We start from the raw sequence: 19,730 nt of genomic DNA on the forward strand, positions 1-19,730 counted from the left end.
AATTATCAGTGACCTTATTCACCCTACTGATAAAGCCAGTGAACCCATCATACTGGCATTCAGAAATGCAGATATCCTGATTTCCTTAATCACCTAACAGATTTTGCAAGTGAGTTATCTTCTGTGGGATGCTTTGGGCTTCCTTGGGTACTTTAAAGTTTCTTCTGCAGCACAATGCAAATGCTTTCATTGACAAAAGCTTTCATTGGATTTTGAAATAGAATTGTCAAAATATTTGAAACCAAAAGAAAAAATGTTAAGAACCACTATAAAATCCTAGAAATGAGGTACAAAACCAAGGTAACAAATGAAAGATTTAGAAAAGTCAACCAGTATGATGAGGGCAGACGGTTCTGATATTGTATTCAGTAAGGGAAGTTGGACCTAATCATTCCTAATTCTAATAATCTATTAGATAAATACAAGCAAAGTTTAAGATGTACCTTTTTAAGACCCATAAGCCTAGTAAATAGAAAATATGGATATTTGCTGAGGAAAGAACAAAATTGATTTTGGATCCAGAAATTACAGGCACCAATAAAACAGATCCCTCAATTTAGTCCAAATGTAGTAGATGCCAGGATTGTGTCACAACCAACCACCTGCTCTACTGGTTAATTTCAGGAAATGGTGAAGAGGTTTTAGATATAGTTTTCTATTTCATTGTAAGAGAGGATTACTTAGCAGTGAGGAAATTATTCAAGTTAAAGGCTGGGAGAAAGTCTAATGAAGTAGAGATCTCGAACTAGCTGAGTACTTTGCAACTGGAAGAATGCGATACAGAGGAGAAAGTGTAAGGGGATGTCTTCTCATTGGAGCTCCACAGCAGGTATAAAGTGAGCTCTGCCAGGATGGGATGGACCTGTCAGAAAAAGACCTAGCTATGCTTCACTGAATTGTAGCTAGAATGCATGGGAGTTCATAGGTTCATTCAAGAACTTTTGATAAGAGGAAATCCAGAAATGAAAATATTAACTTGATAATTAATTAGATTGAAAGTACAGTTATTAAATTTACTTGAAATTAATTGTCAGAATTAGCATATAATCCAGCAATTCTACTTCTGGTTATTTATTGGAAAGAACTGAAAACAGGATCTTGAGTAGATATTTGCACCCCTATGTTTATTGTGTCATCATTCAAAATAGCCAAGAGAGAGAAGCTATCTAAATATCTGTTGGATGAATGGATAAAGAAAATGTGGTATATTCATACATTGAATTATTATTCAGCCTTAGAAAAGAAAGAAATCTTATCATATTCTATAACGTAAATGAACCTTGGGGACATTATATGTGAAATAAACCAGACACAAAAAAATAAATACTGTATGATTCCACTTATATGAACCACCTAGAGTAGTCAGATTTATAAAAACAGAAAGAATGATAGTGATTGCCAGGGGATCAGAGTTGGGAGAAATGAGGAGTTTCTGTTTAACGAGTACAGAGTTTCAGTAACGCAAGCTGAAAAAGTTCGAGATGTGCTGTACAACAAAGGGCATATAGTTTAACAATACTGTACTATACACTTAAAAATTTGTTAAGAGGGTAGATTAAATTTATGTTTTTACCACAATAAAAATTAATCTTTAATGATTAAAAATTTAGATATTTAATTCATTCTTTCATTCATTTATTAAACATCTAATTTTACCATTCACTGTGCCAACTTTAATAGACAATGCAGCTAAACTAGAAATAAGACAACTCTCTTACTATGTAGAAGAGAGTTCACATTTCACATATGTTTGAGGACACCCTGACATAAAACACACTGCTTTGGAATGTAGGTAGGTGAGCTACCTGGGAATATGCATAATATAACATCATTGTAATTTAAATTGCCAACTAGTAGAGAGAAAGTGATCAATCCAATTGCAGCTGAAAATGGAAGGTGAATCACACAAAGTAACTAAATGGACCAGCAGAAGGGACAGCCTCAGGGATGGACTTTGGTCAAATCACAAATCTCTAAGGCTTATTGGGCCTTACCTAAAATAGCTTGACTCTTAGACTGTTAATTTCAAGATATAAGCAAAGAGCACCTCTAGGAAGCAGTGACTGTTACTAACAGGAGGATAGCAGAGTAGGACAACAGAAAAAAACTGTAAGGGATCTGTGATTTTTACCCTATTTGCAAGTAGGCATGTTAGCCTGCCAGTTTCATAGATACTGGCAGAAAATAGAAGACACCTACATCAAAGACAAAGGACTTTATTATTCAGTGCAGCAAGCAACTTGAGATCCATGTTTGTATCTGTTCCTTTTATTACCGGGTCCCATGGGAGTGATGGAAAGTAGTCCAGATAGATATTGTACACAACAGTGGGTTTATGTCACAATTTGGGAATTCCAAGGCTGGGAATTTAAATCTTTTATAAAGGGTCACATGTAAGCCTGTCCTGTCTTTACTTCAGAGGAAAATATTATCTTTATTGTACTATTGTACTGAATATTACACAAAACTGCTTCTGCTCCTAAGGAGGATATTATTTCTGTCTTCTAAGCCTATTAGCTACACAACTATCCTTGAAAAAAAAATAGTCTGGAACAAAGGCTACCAATGCCTCTGTTACCTAGTCCTTACCCCTGATGAAATGCAAGGACCCAGTGGAGAATCATCTCCCTAGAGGTAGGAGCCTATTTAGTTTAGAATGAACCATTCTAGAATAAGAGAAAGTGGACCAGGGTTAGCAGGAACAATTAATCTGGAATTCAGGGCTATAATTAGAGCAGGTTACTAAAGTTCAAAGCAAGAACCAAGGAAAAAGTCTTGTAGGCTGGCCACATAAGGTTAGGCTGGATTTATATATAGCAAAATGTGTACAGAGGGAGTCGAGCTCATGTGCTCACTTGAGAGAGGGCAAAGGATGTCTAAAATACTTCTCAGCCTTGCCCTCAGGAATTCAGTAGCTAAGACTGCAGGTATCAGGTCCTCACCACTGACAGTAGCTTGGCCTGGCAAGCCCACACTGCTCTGAGGATTTCTCTCAATTAGTGGCATATGATGCACACATTGAAAAACCAACAAGGAAATGTTTATGTGTCTACCAGTTATGTCTAATCACTTAACATTCTTAGCGGGCATTTTGTAGCTATAAAACCTTAATTTTTCACCACTATATTCACTTGCTTTTCTTCACTCTAATTGAAGATTTACATTTACCATTTAATAATGATTTCTTGTCTTTTTGATAATCTTTAGGGTTTATTCTCATGAATAAATAGATAAAATCATAAATAAATAAAATCATAACTAACTAACTAACTAAATAAAGGCACACTGTTGAAAAATAATAACAATAAGGAAAAAACGGCACCTAACTTAAGGGCCTCACAGTATACTAAGGGGAAATAGAAATTTACCAATGGTTCACACAAATGTAAGATCACAACTGTGGGGAAACTGCTGCAAAGGGTAGAGCTATGATGCTATGAGAGTTTTGATGGGGGATTTGTCTGAGTTAAAAGATAGAAGAATCTGAGAGGGCTTGCAGTAGACAGTGACAGTTGGGCTAGCTCTGCAAGAATGAGTAGACATTAACTGAGTAGAGGAGAGTAATAACAGCCTTACAAACCCTGGGGACAGCCCTGTGCCAAGGCCTGCGATGAGAAGGTACAGGCAGTCATGAGGGATTAAAGGGCTAGTGTTGGGTGAGCACAGGCAGTGAGGGCTGCAGCATGGAGGGGAAGCCCCTGCAAAGGTCTTGCACACATAGTAAGGACTACTGTGTTTACTATAAGATTGATGGGAAGCCTTTGAAGGACTACAAACAGATAAGTGAATATCAGATTTGTCTTTGTTACAGTGTGGAGTATTTATTAGAAGTTTGGATAGAAGCATATAGAGCAATTCAACAGCTTTTTAAAAAATTTAAAATCCTAACAGGTTTAATACCTAGGATATCTGATGTTCTCTATTAGCAATAAGGAAAATGAAGTTTTGAATCCTCCTTCCCTAGATCTCAATGTGACCCCATCTAAGGGTACCCTCAGAGTTTACCTGGAGCTTAACACATTATGTCATAACATATAATTCCCATAACACTGAAGAGGAAAGTACTATGTAGGTCCACATAGGGGCCAGATATGTCTTAGAGTTGAGAGTTTTGGGAATTTTAGAAAAGTAATACAAGAGCCTGTATCATATATTATGCAACACCTCCAGCAGGGTCCAGAGCAGAACTACCTAATAAAATACATTACTTTCTATGGTGTAATGTCTGCATATTAACACTAAGTGGTATAGGTGAAGATTATAAATAGTCTCGCATCAGTTCATGGCAGGTTTTCAAGATGAATGGATTTGTGTTAGTTCATTTTCCAAAAACTAAGTTATGAAATGCTCCTGTTTTCAGAATATTTAATATTAGACTTTCAGGGATCCCTGAGTGGCGCAGCGGTTTGGCGCCTGCCTTTGGCCCAGGGCGCGATCCTGGAGACCCGGGATCGAATCCCACATCGGGCTCCCGGTGCATGGAGCCTGCTGCCTATGTCTCTGCCTCTCTCTGTGACTATCATAAATAAATAAATAAATAAATAAATAAATAAATAAATAAATAAATAAATAAAAAATATTAGACTTTCAGAGAAGTGGGTCTGTGCAGATTCTCCATTTTATAGACAGAAAATTGAGACTAAAGATATTAGTAACTAACCTACTCACATATCTGAGGGAGACAGATTTAAGCTTATCTGTTTGACTTTAAAACTTATCTTTAAGCAAATAAAATGTGTATTTTGTGTCAATAAAATTAATGACAAAATAAAATGTCAATAAAATCTTACCTAACAGCTTATCAGAAATTTTCATGAATGGGGCACCTGATTGGCTTTGCCTGTTGTGTATCTGACTCTTGGTTTGGCTCATGTCATGATCTCAGGTCATGAGATTGAGCCCCGGGTCGAGCTCTATGCTCAGTGTGGAGTTTACTTGAGATTTTTTTTTTTCTCTCTCTCTCCCTCTGCTTCTCTGTTCACTTGCTTTCTCTCAAATAAATGCATACATACATACATACATAAAATCTTTTAAAAAGGAGAAATTTTGATGAATAATTTTTAATATATCACGTATGGTCCTTTCACATGGTTGTATAGGTGTATATACATATATACATACATATATGTGTACATACATATGCAGACATACATATACACATATATAAATATAAAATGTATATGTTTATATGTATAATATATTTCATTTGATCTTTACAACAACTCTGAAAAAGTTAGAGCCGAATTGTTCTATTTTACAGATAATTGCAATTGACAAAGGAATTAGATTTTATCAAAGATACTCACTGTAGTAAGTAGAGGAGTTGGTAGTAGACAGGACAACCTTAATCCCCTAGATATAGCATGAGCTTTTGTTCTGCAATTTAAATTATTTTTGACTCCTAAAGTGAAGGGATGAAACCCTGAAAGCTATTTATTTTAGTTAGAGCTTTAGTGATTTCTTCAAAGGACTTATAGCTATGGATATAGCACTTCACACACACCATCTTTTTATGATTCCCACAACCAGTTGCTTATTGCAATGGATTCTTTGCTGGTAGATTACCCATGGTCTTGTATATTTTGCTCATTTATACCATTACTTTCCTTTCCTCATAGGTTAAAAATTTATCATTTAACTTCAGAAATACCTAGGCAAATGATTTGTCTGAAAATGTTTGCCATTTGTCTCGATTTTGTGAGTGAGGAAATAATTTTTCAGTTTTTATTCTAATGCTGCTACAATCTGTATTTTTTTTAAACGGTGGCTATCAATCGTTAGCAATTTTAGGAAGCTGGGCCAAGTTCCATCAGGCACTTTAGCATTTGGCTGATCTTTTAAATCAAGAGGAAAATGCTTAATAAGTCACTGGGCAACATTCTATGCCTAGAATTATTCTAATTTCCTCACTGTCAAATGAGCTCTTCTCCCTAGATATTTCAAAGACCTTATATTGCTCTTTGCAAGGACATTTTAAAGTTTCACACAGTTGTATAAGATTAATTTCCGTCTCTCTAGCAAAAGTTTTTACCTTTCTCCTTTGTTAATTAAAATCCTCCCTCCTGCATTTTAGGGGATATTTAATCATTATTTGGGTCCACATTTTCACCTAATATGCTGGCATGTCATGACTTAATCAACTACCTTATTTATTAAATCAATATTTACTAAACATCTATTAAGCAATGATAGCAAATAGGAAAATCCCAGACAAAAAAATTCTAGTGTGTGGGACCCCTGGGTGGCTCCTTGTTGACCATCTGTCTTAAACTCAGAGTGTGATCCCGGGGTCTTGGGACTGAGTCCCCGCATCAGGCTCTCCACAGGGAGCCTGTTTCTCTCTCTGCCTATGTCTCTGCCTCTCTCTCTCTGGGTTTCTTGTGAATAAATAAATAAAATCTTTAAAAAAAAAATTCTAGGGTGTAAAAGTGTAACGTGCTTTATTTTCCTATCTGAGTAGAATGTGCATCTTGAGATTTGATTCCACTCAATGGCTAAAAACCTTAATTTAACCTAATAAATTATTGAAAATATCAGCAAATTTAATTTTTAAAAAATTCAATCATTTAAGATGAGGCAAATATTCTCTAGTAATATTTACTTACTTTTAAATATTTATAATTTAATATGTAAAATATGTATGTACAAAAATATGTAAAACATGTATGTACATTATAAAACTAATAATTAAAGGAATGTTTAAATAATTTAATGTCCTGAATATTGCATCTTTCTGGGTACCCCTTTCCTTCTCTTGGCAGTAACTCCAAGGTAACCACAGTCTTGATATTTTTAATATTCTCCTTTTAAGATACAGCTATTGTTTTATAAAATATTATATATTCCTAAATTATGTATTGATTCTCTGTGCTTATTGAGCTTTATATAAGTCACATATTATATGCAGTTTTCTAATATTTACTATTTTTTGGTTATACTCTAAGACTCAAACATCTTTAAAAAATAGTCAAAATTACTTCATCAGTGAGTTATCCCAAATAGTTAAAAGGATATGACATCAAGACTTCCAGAAAAGATGACAGGGTAGGAGGGCCTTAGGCTTGCCTCATCTTAGAAATACATTAAGATAACACCCACATCAGTGTGACTAATCCAGAAAATGACCCCACGGGAAGATGAATCGCCATAACATCTGGCTCTGAAAACCAGAGATGCTTACCTTCTTGATTTAGTAAAATCAGTGGGGTTTAACATCTAAAACTTTAAAAACTAGGGTAAGGGAAACTGAGTTCATGCCCTTAAAGAGACAGCATAATAACTAGCACTGCTGAAATACATCATAGAAACAACAGTTTGAAAAATACCTGGGGTAAACAAGAGGGAGGTTTGTTTACTAATCTCAGAAATTGTGCTGGAGGACTAGGAATCTTTGGGAGACTTCTCCAAGAACAAGTGTTGCAAGGTGCTATTTCCCTTTTGCATGCCCCCAGCCTAGATACAAGGACACCTGTGGGAACCAGAGCAGCCCAAAAACACTCTACCTAGCTTGCTAATAGCACCTCCCTGCACCCCACACTCTTCTGCAGACCTACCTCTCCAGCCAGTTCTGCAAAGAATACTTCAAAAGTGCCTTCAGGTCTTCTCCTCCAGCAGACCAGAGCTATCTTTGCTAACACGGCATGTCTCACCCCTGAGCTCTCCTGGAGACTCACACCCTCCAACACATCCACAGCAAGAGTCCATCCAAAGCAGTATCACAAGCCTGCCAATATATAAGCAGCCCTAATAACACCATCCCAAATTGACTCCTGCCCCAGTGAGGGGGAAGAAAACCACAAACACCATTTTGACTGTGACCTCAGCAGTAGGGCTGGGGATAGACATCTGATGTGACTTCGGGCTTTAGTCACCAACAGAAACTTCTCAAGAGGGGACACCTTGGTGGCTCAGCAGTTGAGAGTCTGCCTTTGGCTCAGAGAGGGATTCCAGTCCAGGGATGGAGTCCTGCATCAGGCTCCCTGTGAGGAGCTTGCTTCTCTCTCTATGTCTCTGTCTCTCTGTGTCTCTCATGAATAAATAAAATCTTTAAGAAAAAAAATCTCAAGGGGTAACATAGGGAGAGCATTTGCATTTCAGTTATACTGGAGCTCTTGCAAATGCTTGGTCTGACACAACTGAAGCCCAAGATAGACCAGGACTGGTCCACTAAAAATACAGAGACCAAGGTCTGCCCACAACAGGCAGAGAGAGCCATTGCAGATGACTGGACTGAAGTTAAACATGACTCAGTTACAAGAATAGGATGCACGGACCCACAGGAAACACCTCTGAAGCACTAGGTTCTGGTAAATGGGAACACTGCTTTGCAAGGCACCACAGGTCCTTTTCTTCATAAGCCCACTACTTTCAAGAGCAGGAAATGTAGCTGATTTCCTAATACATAGAAGCAAACACAGAGAGTTAGGCAAAATTAAGAGACAGAGGAATATATCCCAGATAAAAATAAAACAGGTCAAAATTACTGCAAGAGAGCTAAATGAAATGGAGATAAGTAATATGCCTGATAGAGGATTTAAAGTAATGGCCATAAAGATACTTATTGGATTTGAGAAATGAGTGGAGGACATCGGTGAGACCCTTTGATATCTGTATCAATGAGATAGAAAACATAAAAAAGAATCAATCAGAGATGAAGAACTCAATAACTGGAGTTGAAAATACACTAGAGAGAATAAATAATAGACTAGAGGAAAAAGAAGAGTGGATCCTGTGACCTGGAGGACACAGTAACAGGAAACAAGCTGAATAGGATACAGGGAAGTGAATCAACTTAATATAGACTGCTACATACAGAAGATGTTATATATAAACCCAATGGTAACCACAAATCTTAAACCAGTAATTGATATGCAAAAAATATAGAGAAAAGAATCCAAGTGTATCACCAAAAGAAGCCAGCAAACCATGAGAGAAGAGTGCAAGAAAATAAAGGAACAGAGAAGAACTAGAAAAATAACCATAAAACAAGTACCAAATGGTAATAAATACACACATCTCAATAATTACTTTATAAATGAACTTAATGATCCAATCAAGAAACATAGGGTGATGAAATAGCCATCTATATGCTGTCTACAAGAGTCACATTTCAGAGCTAAAGACACATGCAGATTGAAAGTGAAGGGATGGAGATGGATTTATCATGTAAATGGTAGTGAAAAGAAAGCTGGGATAATAAAACTTAGACAACATAGACTTTAAAACAGGAGATAAAGAAGGATACTACATATTCGTAACAGGAACAGTCCAACAAGAAATTATAACAATTGTAAATATTTATGTACCCAACTCAGAGCACTCAAATATATAAAGCAGTAATAACAAACACAAAAGAAATCATTGATAGTAACACAATAATAGCAGCAGGTTTTAACATCTACTTGCATGAATGGATAGATCATTTAAACAGAAAATCAACCAGGAAACAATGGCTTTGAATGACACTTGGACCACATGGTTCTGATAGATATAGTTAAAACATTCCATCCTAAAACAGAGGAATAACATTCTTTTCAAGTGCACATGGAACATTCTCCAGAATAAATCACATGTTAGGCCACAAAACAAGTCACCACAAATTAAAATACTGAAGTCATACAATGCATCTTCCTGACCACAACACTATGAAACTAGAAACCAATCACAATAAAAAGTCAGAAAAGACAAAAATACATGGAGAATAAACAACATGCTACTATATGATGAATGAGCCAACCAAGAAATCAAAGAGGAAAACAAAAAATACATGGAGACAAATGAAAATAGAAACACAATGGTCCAAAAATCTTTGAGATATTACAAAAGCTGTTCTAAGAAGTAAGTTTATAACAATACAGGCCTACTTCAGGAAGCAAAAAAAAAAAAAACAAACCAAAACAATAAAACCTCCCCAAACCTCCCAAAACCCTCAAATAAACAACCTAACCTTATAGTTAAAGAAGAAAAAGAAGGACAAAAAGTCCCAAACCAGTAGAAGGAAGTAAATAATAAATGTTAGTGCAGAAATAAAGGAAATAGAAACAAAAACAAAAACAAAAACGTTAGAATAGATCGATGAAACGAGGAGTTGGTTCTTTGAAAAGATCAAGAAAATTGATAAACCTTTAGGCAGACTCATCAAAAAGTAAAAATAAAAAAGAGAGGACCCATATAAACAAAATTAGAAATGAAAGAGGAGAACTAACAATAGACCACAGAAATACAAAGGATTATAAGCAAATTTTATGAAAAACTTATATGCCAGCAATTGGAGAACCTAGACAAAATGGATATATTCCTAGAAAAATATAATCTCCCAGAGGAGAAAATAGAAAAAATAGAAAATTTGAGTAGACCAATAACCACCAATGAAATTGAATCTGTAATCAAAAAACTCCCAGACCACACAGCTCACAGGTGAATTCTACCAAACATTTAAAGGAGAATTAACATTTAGTCTTCTTAAACTTTCCCAAAAAATAAAAGAGGAAGAGAAGTTCCCTAATTAATTCTATGAGGCATGTATTACTCTCATACCAAAACCAGATAAAGACACCACAAAAAAGGACTATGGGCCAGTATCTCTGATGAACATAGATGTAAAAATCCTCAAAAAAAATATTAGCAAACTGAATCCAACAATATGTTAAAAATTTCATTCTCAAAAAAAAAAATTTCATTCTCCAAGATCAAGTGTGATTTATTTCAGGGATGCAATAGTCACAAATCAATCAATATGATACATCACATCAACAAGAGAAAGGACAAAAACTAAGTGATCATTCAGCAGATGCAGAAAAAACATTTAACAAAGTATAACATCCATTCATGATAAAAATTCTCAACAAAATAGGTTTAGAGGGAATATACCTTAACATAATAAAGGCCATATATGAGAAACCCACAACTAGTATCATACTTAATGGTGAAAAACTGAGAGCTTTTCCCCTAAAATTAGAAAAAAAAAAATCCACTCTCACTGCTTTTATTCAATACAGCACTGGAAGTCCTAGCCACAGCAGTCAGACAAGAAAAAGAAAAAGCATCCAAATCTGTTATGAAGAAGTAAAACTTTCACTATTAGAAGATGACATGATACTATATAAAGAAAAATCTAAAGACTTCACCAAAATCTACTAGAACTGATAAATACATTCAATAAGGTCACAGGATACAAAGTCAATATACAGAAATACGTTGCAATTCTATACACTAATAATGAAGAAGCAGAAATAAAAATTAAAAAAGCAATCCCATTTACAATTACACAAAATAATAAAATATCTAGAAATAAATTTATCCAAGGAGATAAAAGACTTATATTCCAAAAACTGTAAAACATTGCTGAAAGGAATCAAAGATGACACAAACAAATGGAAAGATATCCATGTTCATGGATAGAAAGAACAAATGTTACAATGCCCATACTACCCAAAACAATTCTCAGATTTAATGCAATCTCTTTCAAACTACCAAAGGCATTTTTCACAGAACTGGAATAAATAAGCCTAATATTTGTATGGAACCCCAAAAGACTCTGAATAGCCACAGTGATTTGAAAAAGAACAAAACAGGAGGTATCATAATCTCAGATTTCAAGATATACGACAAAGCTGTAGTAATAAAAACAGAATGATACTGGCATAAAAATAGGTACATGGATAAATGGAACAGAATTGAACGTTCAGAAATAAACCTACAATCATATGGTCAATTAATCTTTGACAAAGGAGGCAAGAACATGCAATAGGAGAAAGATAGTCTCTTCAACAAATGGTGCTGGGAAAACTGGACAACTACGTGCAAAAGAATGAAAATGGACCATGTATATTATCACATACAAAAATAAGCTCAAAGTGGATTAAATACCTAAATATGAGACCTGAATCTATAAAAGTCATAGAAGAGAGAACAGATAGTAATTTCTTTGAATTTCTTTTGGCTATAGCATCATTTTTCTAGATATGTCTGATGAGCCAAGGGTAACAAAAGCAAAAGATAAATTATTGGGGCAACATCAAAATAAAAAGCTCTGGATAGGAAAAGAGTGGATCAACAAGACTACTTAAACAACCCCACATCCAAAAACCAAATAATCCAATTAAAAAAATGGACAGAAGACATGACCAGACATTTCTCCAAATACATACAGATGGTCAATAGATACATGGAAAGATGCTCAACATCACCCATCATCAGGGAAATACAAAACAAAACCACAATGAGATATCACCTCATACCTGTCAGAATGGCTAAAATAAAAAAACAGTAGAAATAGCAAGTGTTGGTGAGTATGTGGACAAAAAGGAACACTTGTGTGTTGTTGGTGACAATGTATACTGGTGCAGCCACTGTGGAAAACAGTATGGAGGTTCCTTGAAAAATTAGAAAGGAATTCCTGAATGTTCTAGTAATTCCACTACTGGGTATTTACTCAAAGTATATACTAATTCAAAAGGATATATGTACCCCTATATTTATTGTAGATTCATTTACAATAACCAAATTATGGAAGCGACCCAAGTGTCCATCACTAGATAAATGGATAAAGAAGAGATGTGCGTATATATATAATGATATATAATGATATTACTCAGCCATAAAAAAGAATGAAATCTTGCTATTTGCAACAACCAGATGGATCTGGAGGGTATAATGCTAAATGAAACAAGTCTGTCAGAGAAAGACAAATACTAGACAAATACTATATGATTTCACTCTTATGTGAAATTTAAGAAACAAAATAAAGAAACAAGGAGAAACCAAAAAAAAAAAAAAAAAACCCCAGACTCTTAAGAATAGAAAACAAACATGGCTATACCAGAGGGAAGGTGGGTTGGGGGATGAATGAAACAGGTGAAGGGGATTAAGATTACATTTATCTTGATGAGCACTGAGTAATGTATAGAATTGTTGAATCACTGTATTGTGCACCTGATACTAATATAACACTGCATGTTAATTATACTGAAATTAAAATATAAAAAAGAAAGCCATCAAAAAAGATATGGCATCAATTTCCAGAGCATAAATTTGAAAAATAACACTTTTTAATCATCTAATGAGGCCAACTTAACTGTGACATCAAAACCTGACAATGACACTAGAAGAAGGATAATTATAGGCAAATTTTACCAAAATCAGAGGAAAAAATTCCTAAACAATATATGAACAAATTGAATCCATGTATATGTAAAAAAGATAATACCTGTTGAGTAAGCTGAGTTTGTTTCAGTATTGAAGATTTGGTTTAAAAAGTATTTTTTGAATAAATGATCATGGTGGCAGATTACTCAGGACTCATTCTTTCATTATGCATGTATTAAATAAGGTAGTACATGTTTCAATAAATACGTGTAGGAATTTGAGTACTACTTATCGCTTTGCATTTTGTAAATAATAGAATTTTTTCTCTCTGTTCTGTATGGTAATGGTGGAAAAATTAAAAAATGGAAAGAGATTACACAATGAGACTCGCACATTTGTGGCCACTTGTTTTAGTCAATGGTTGTCTGCAGAGCATTGAGAAATGAGTAATTTTTTAACACATCATTCTAGAATATTCAAATATCCATGAAAGGTAAATAAATTTTGACCATTCAACCATAATAAAAAAAATCATTTCCAAGTAGATCAAATGTTAAAGGCAAAACAATAAAGCTTCTAGAGTATAATAATAGAACACTCCTCTCTTTTTCTCTTCCTGTCTGAGGTGCTTGCAGAGCCATGGGCTTTGGTGCAGACATGGCCAAGTCCAAGAACCACACCACGTACATACAGTCACAAGAAATCCTGGTCACAAAGATAGGAATTTCTTAAGGGGGTAGACCCCAAGTTCCTGAGGAACTTGTGCTTTGCCAAGAAGCACAACAAAAAGGGCCTGAAGAAGAAGCAGGCCAACAACGCCAAGGCCATGACTCCAGGTGCTGAGGCTATCAAGGCCTTTGTCAATCCCAAGGAGGTTAGGCCCAAGATCCCAAAGGGAGGCAGCCGCAAGCTCAATCGACTTGCCTACATCGCTCACCCCAAGCTCAGGAAACATGCTCGTGCCCACATTGCCAAAGGTCTCAGGCTCTGCTGGCCAAAGGCCAAGGCCAAGGCTCAAACCAAGGCCCAGGCTGCAGTTGCAACCCTGGCTCCTGCTCCTGCTCCTGCTCCTACTCCTGCAGCGCAGGTCCCAAAGGTGCCAGGCCTCCACAAAGGCTCCAGTGTAGAGGTTTCTGCCTGCCAATGTGAGGACAGAAGACAGGTATGACCCCTGGCCCTCTGTCTGCATGGGTCTGGTGTCCTCCTGTGCTATTTGTACAAATAAACCTGTGGCAGGATCTGTCAAAAAAAAGAACACCTTTACATTTTAGTAGGAACAGATACTCTGAAAAGAAGCCCTAATGAATTTTATGTATATTTTATCACATACTTAAAAAATCCATTATATCAAATAGGATCCCTAAGGAGCAAGCAAAAAAAAAAAAAAAAAAGAAAGAAAGAAAGAAAGAAAGAAAGAAAGAAAGAAAGAAAGAAAGAAAGTCCTAATGTGCAAAAATGATAAAACACATTGAAATTGAAATTATGAATTAGTGTTCATCTTATTCACCAGTAACATTGTGAAAAGACTAGCCACAGAATGAGAGGAACTGTTTAAAATGTTCATTACTCACAAAAAGTTTGCTTTGTAGAATATATAAAAACTTTTTTACAAGTAAATAAACAAAATTAAGAAGACCATCAACCTAATAAAAAAATGAGCATGCAATTTTAACAGACCTTTCACCAAAGAGAAATTGGAATGACCAATAAATGTATGAAAAGTGTTTGTTCTCATTAGGAATCAGGAAAATGTATATTAAAGCTGCATGAGAGACCTCTGACTACCCACAAGAAAGCTGAAAACAGGTGTTGGTAAGTATATAAACAAAGAGAATTCTTGTGCACTGCTGTTATCCACTATCAATGTGTGCAAATACGTTGAAAAAGAGTTTTTCAGTTCCTAAAATTGAATATACATATATATATATATATATATATATATACTTTATCACAAAGAAGTTGCAAAGTTGTATAAAGAAGTCATACACCAAAAAAATGTGTAAACACAGGCACTAAGAGATATGTATAAAATTGTACAAGGCTGCATTATTCATAATAGTTCAAAGCTGGAAACAAATCAGGTGTCCATGAATGAAATGATACATGATACATTCACAAAATGCAATAATACCTTTCAATGAAGTGAATTATTACCTGTGGTAGTATAGATAAAACTCAGAAATAAAAGGTTAAGTAGAAGATGCCAGACATAAAATGAGGCAATTTCCAGAAATGAAATAAAGGAAATCAGACTCTACATCTAACCAGGATATGTTTCAAGCATCGAAGATACAGAAAAACAATCTTGAACATGCATGAACTGAAGGGGTATTTTACCTGTGAGCCCTTACTAAATACCTAGTAGAGGAGGTACTTCACCTAACAGACAGACTGCTAGGGAACTGGCGAAAGAACTGATGCACTTAATATACTTAATCGTAGAACTAAAAAGTTGTGTTAAGAGTGGAAGAATAGAAACGAATATTACATGTCTGGAAAATAATAAAGTAATCAAACTGATTTGTCACATGTGTAGATTAGTGTGTCTACAAGTTATACAAATAGGATATTGAACAGTCCCATCACAAGGATCCCTTGTGCTGTCCTTTTGTGGCCAGCTATCTTTCTCCCTCCCTCCACTCTGGCAACCACGAACTGGATATTTTTTAAAGCAATAATTAGAAAAAAATATCACCTTAAAGACATTTGTCCACTTTTTTTTAGTACAGTTAGAGAAGCTGATACTAAAAACCACACATAGGGACACCTGGGTGGCTCAGTGGTTGAGCCTCTGCCTTTGGCTCAGGGCGTGATCCTGGAGTTCAGGGATAGAGTCCCACATCGGGCTCCCTGCATGGGGATTTTAAGATTTTGTTTATTTATTAAAGAAATAAAAATTATTAAAATTTTAATATTTTGTTTATTTATTCATGAGACACACACACACACACACACACAGAGAGAGAGAGAGAGAGAGAGAGAGGCAGAGACACAGTCAGAGGCAGAAGCAGGCTCCATGCAGGGAGCCTGATGTGGGACTCTATCCCTGGACTCCAGGATCACACCCTGAGCCAAAGGCAGACACTCAACTGCTGAGCCACCCTGGCTGCCCAAATAAATAAAATCTTAAAAAAAATAAAACCCACACATAAAAGTAAGTATGCAGGAATAGCTAGGAATCTCTGAAAATTAAAATAAATGAGAGGGAACAGTCCTGCCAGATATGGAAGTAGACTATAAGGTATTTATGCTTAAAAATGTTTGGTATTCATATAAGGAAAGAGACATAGTCTAATGAAATAAGATAGCCTAGAATATGGAAATTGAGTACATATTAAAACTAGCATTGCAAATCACTAGGGTAAAAATGAGCATTTAAATACGTGATACTTGGATAACTATATGGCCATTTGTAAAATAAAAAAAAAATCAGATAGATAAACCTCACGCCATATATAAGAATAAACTCCAGATCAAAAAGTGATATAAGCCAGAATAAAAAGGCTGAAATTTTATAAGAGGCGCTGGGGTAAAGATAGGTGTGGAAAAGGTTAACAAGGGTTCAAAATCGATATTAGTAAAAAGTTTGTTAAATTGAACTACATTGAAAAATAAATGCTTCTGCATGGCAAAAACACTGCCATAAGCCAAGCTGAAAAACAACTGACACACTGGAAGTAAATAAGTGCAACATATAAAAGAGATAGAGAAATATTAAAACTCATATAAAATAACTCTTATGTAAAAAAATATTTTATTTATTCATTCATGAGAGACACACAGAGAGAGAGAGAGACAGAGACAGAGACAGAGACAGAGATAGAGACAGAGACATAGGCAGAGAGAGAAGCAGGCTTCATGCAGAGAGCCCAATGTGGGACTTGATTCTGGGACTCCAGGATCACGCCCTGGACAGAAGGCAGGGGTTCAACTGCTGAGCCACCCAGGTGTCCTAAAAGAACTCTTAAAACTTGAAGAGAAAAAAAGATCAGAAACCTGAGAGAGAAATGGGCCAAAGGAAAAAAAATCATGGAAAATAATGATAAAAAATGATATAAAAAGGGCCTTAAACATGTAAGATGGTGTTCAAGTTCAGGTTTAGTGCAAATTAAACAACACTAAGATCCATTTCTCAACTATCACAGTGCCGAAAATTCAAGACCAGCAGGCAATATACTCTATTCCACAAGGCTTAGGATAACGGGACTCCCAGAAGTTGCTGGTAGGAATGTAATTTGGTGCAACACTTAAGGAAGGAAATTTGACTTTATGTGATAAAACTGTATTTGGATTTGTCTTTGATCTAGCAATTACTCTTTCAGAAATTTAGACAGTGTATCTAGGTTAATGGCATATGGGAGTTCTTTGTTTATATTCTTCTGTATCAAAATAAACCTTAACAAAACTATGCTATGGTATTATCAAAATAGTATGTTTGGGGAGGAATGCTTGCAAGGGTGGGTAAGGAGATTCTGTAGTACTGACAGTATTCTCTTCCTTAATTTGGGTGGCCAGGAATTCATTTTGCTACAATTCATTGGAGTGAATATTTATGTGTTGCACACTTTTCCATAAATATTATATATTTGAATTAAGAAGTTAACAGATTATATTCTAGTTGTAAGCCTTTTACTGAATAGAATGAGCTATATTAACATTCTATTATGTGAAAAATACTAAATTGTGTAGCTTTAATGATCATCATTTTGTTTTTTTCCAGTTTAGAGTTATTAAGAATAATGTTTACATGGATTTTCTAAAAAGCTCTCTCCAGGGATGTATTCTTGTAAGAGGACTAAGTCATAGGATGCACACATGTCCAACTTTATATAATGGTGCCAACTGTTGTCCTGAGTGTTCTTACCAACTTACTCTTCTGGCAATGGTTTTGTAGCAATTTCTCTTGATTCATAATCTCTTCACCAAAAGTATTAACAAACATCTTAATTTGTGGAGGAGGAGTACTTGGAAATTAACTCATTTCCCATGTACTCACCAATGTAATAAAAAATGTGTTTGTGCCAGATATATACATATTTTTAAACTAGAAGTGCCAGAGAACATGGTTTATGTTACTGGTAGAAAGTCAAAACCAGTAATTTTTAGATTTTACTATCAATCAGTTCTGGATTTGCCCTCCTTTTCGCCTCTTGTCCAAAGTATGTACGTTCTAAGAGACTCTTGGGGCAGCAGCTGTGGATAGGGTGTCTGTTCCACGGCAGTCCTTTGTATTTATGTTGGTATCTGTTGAGGTTGACAGTCCCATCTGGTCCTTGGGCAAAGTTCTCTCTCTTTGTTGACATCCACTAGGTGTCCATATGCCCGCCGGTCTCTGGCTGCTTGTTCTACACTGCAGCAGCTCTCTAGTCATTGAGAAACCTCTTCAAAGTCCACAGATCTTTTCACCTCACTTTCATAACATTTTCAAGAGCATGGAAAAATTACATTGTTTTCCCATATCATGTCAAGGGTGATATGGGAGAAAACTTGATGAGGCTATCCTTGACTCCCTATACAGCCATCCCCAGCAGGATGGAAACTTCTTCAAGTCTCCTACTCCCCATGGTCTCAGACAAAAAGTCCAGCAAAAGTATTCTCTTCTCAGATGTGCACACACTTCTAGAGATGATACCATGGCCTCTCTGTCAGGACTGGGCACAGAGATCCCTAGATCATACCAGCATCTTACTCTCTCTACATTTCCAACCTTTCCCTCCACTTAGAGAATGCTGTTAGGTGGAGGTGAGACAAAATATGTTCTTCCAAATATTTCCTATCTTGCCCTTATGCTTAAATATCAAGGGGAGTGTGGTATCTTGTTTTCTGGTTCTGCTGTGAAAAATTGTCCAAGGCCATGGCTACTTCTAATCTAATGGTTCTAAGTGAGTGGTAGTTCTGGGATAGCCACAGTGAGTGGTGATTTATGGAAGTAAACAGAGAGCATTTTATGCAATAAATACATAAAATACATTATTGCTTTGTGCAACATCTCGCTATTTAAGCAAAGTACAGATGCATGTAGAATATGTAGCTGTGTTGAGCCTGTCAGCCTCAATACCTGGGCTAAGTTTCTTCAAAGTTTGTGACAAAAAAAGTGCTGCTCCTTTTCATAGGGCAGCTGCTCTCTGACTATACTCTTTCTCCTCCATGAGGAACAGGTCCTGAAAGCCACCTATGATCATAGCAGACATAGCACTGAATGTTCTATAAGTAACTTTCTTCCTTTCCTCCCTCATGTAGGAAGAATTTTGCAGCCAAAAAGTAGAATGAAAAAGCAGAGCTGATGCTGAGAAGCCGGCCAAAGTATGGGTTTTCTCCTCCTCCTTTGATACTCTGGAGTGTTTCCTTAACAGATTCCTCAGCTCCTAAGCAAAAATCCTGTTTGCTTGAGTACTGTGAAATGCTAATGTTGAGGTTTCTGGTCTTAGGCTTCTTCTCAGAAGAGATTCCTATGGGAGGGTGCCCCCCTGAAGTCCCTTTTGTGAAGACATTGGTCATTTTTGTAGAGAAAGCTTATAGGTTCTTAAGACCCTGTTTTGACTCCACTGTGATTCTAGGTGTTTGGGGAAGTCCAATTTCCAAAGGGGAGTTTTGACTTATTTGGAAACAACTTGGTTATTCTATGAGTAGAAACTTTTTCTTTT

General features: G+C 35.9%; 2 long non-coding RNA genes across 2 annotated transcripts in view; one reads left to right on the top strand and one right to left on the bottom strand.

The window, feature by feature from the left end:
• The window catches only part of LOC125753839 (uncharacterized), a 92,927-nt gene that overhangs the window by 71,449 nt on the left and 1,748 nt on the right, over positions 1–19,730 (top strand). The window contains exon 2 of the long non-coding RNA XR_007406496.1: positions 19,327–19,389. This is a non-coding gene — a long non-coding RNA (uncharacterized LOC125753839). The remainder of the gene's footprint in view (positions 1–19,326; positions 19,390–19,730) is intronic.
• The window catches only part of LOC118352583 (uncharacterized), a 79,938-nt gene that overhangs the window by 53,026 nt on the left and 7,182 nt on the right, over positions 1–19,730 (bottom strand). The window lies entirely within an intron of this gene.

The sequence above is a fragment of the Canis lupus genome, chromosome 27, assembly GCF_003254725.2.
Source record: "Canis lupus dingo isolate Sandy chromosome 27, ASM325472v2, whole genome shotgun sequence".
NCBI classification, from domain to species: Eukaryota; Metazoa; Chordata; class Mammalia; order Carnivora; family Canidae; genus Canis; species Canis lupus.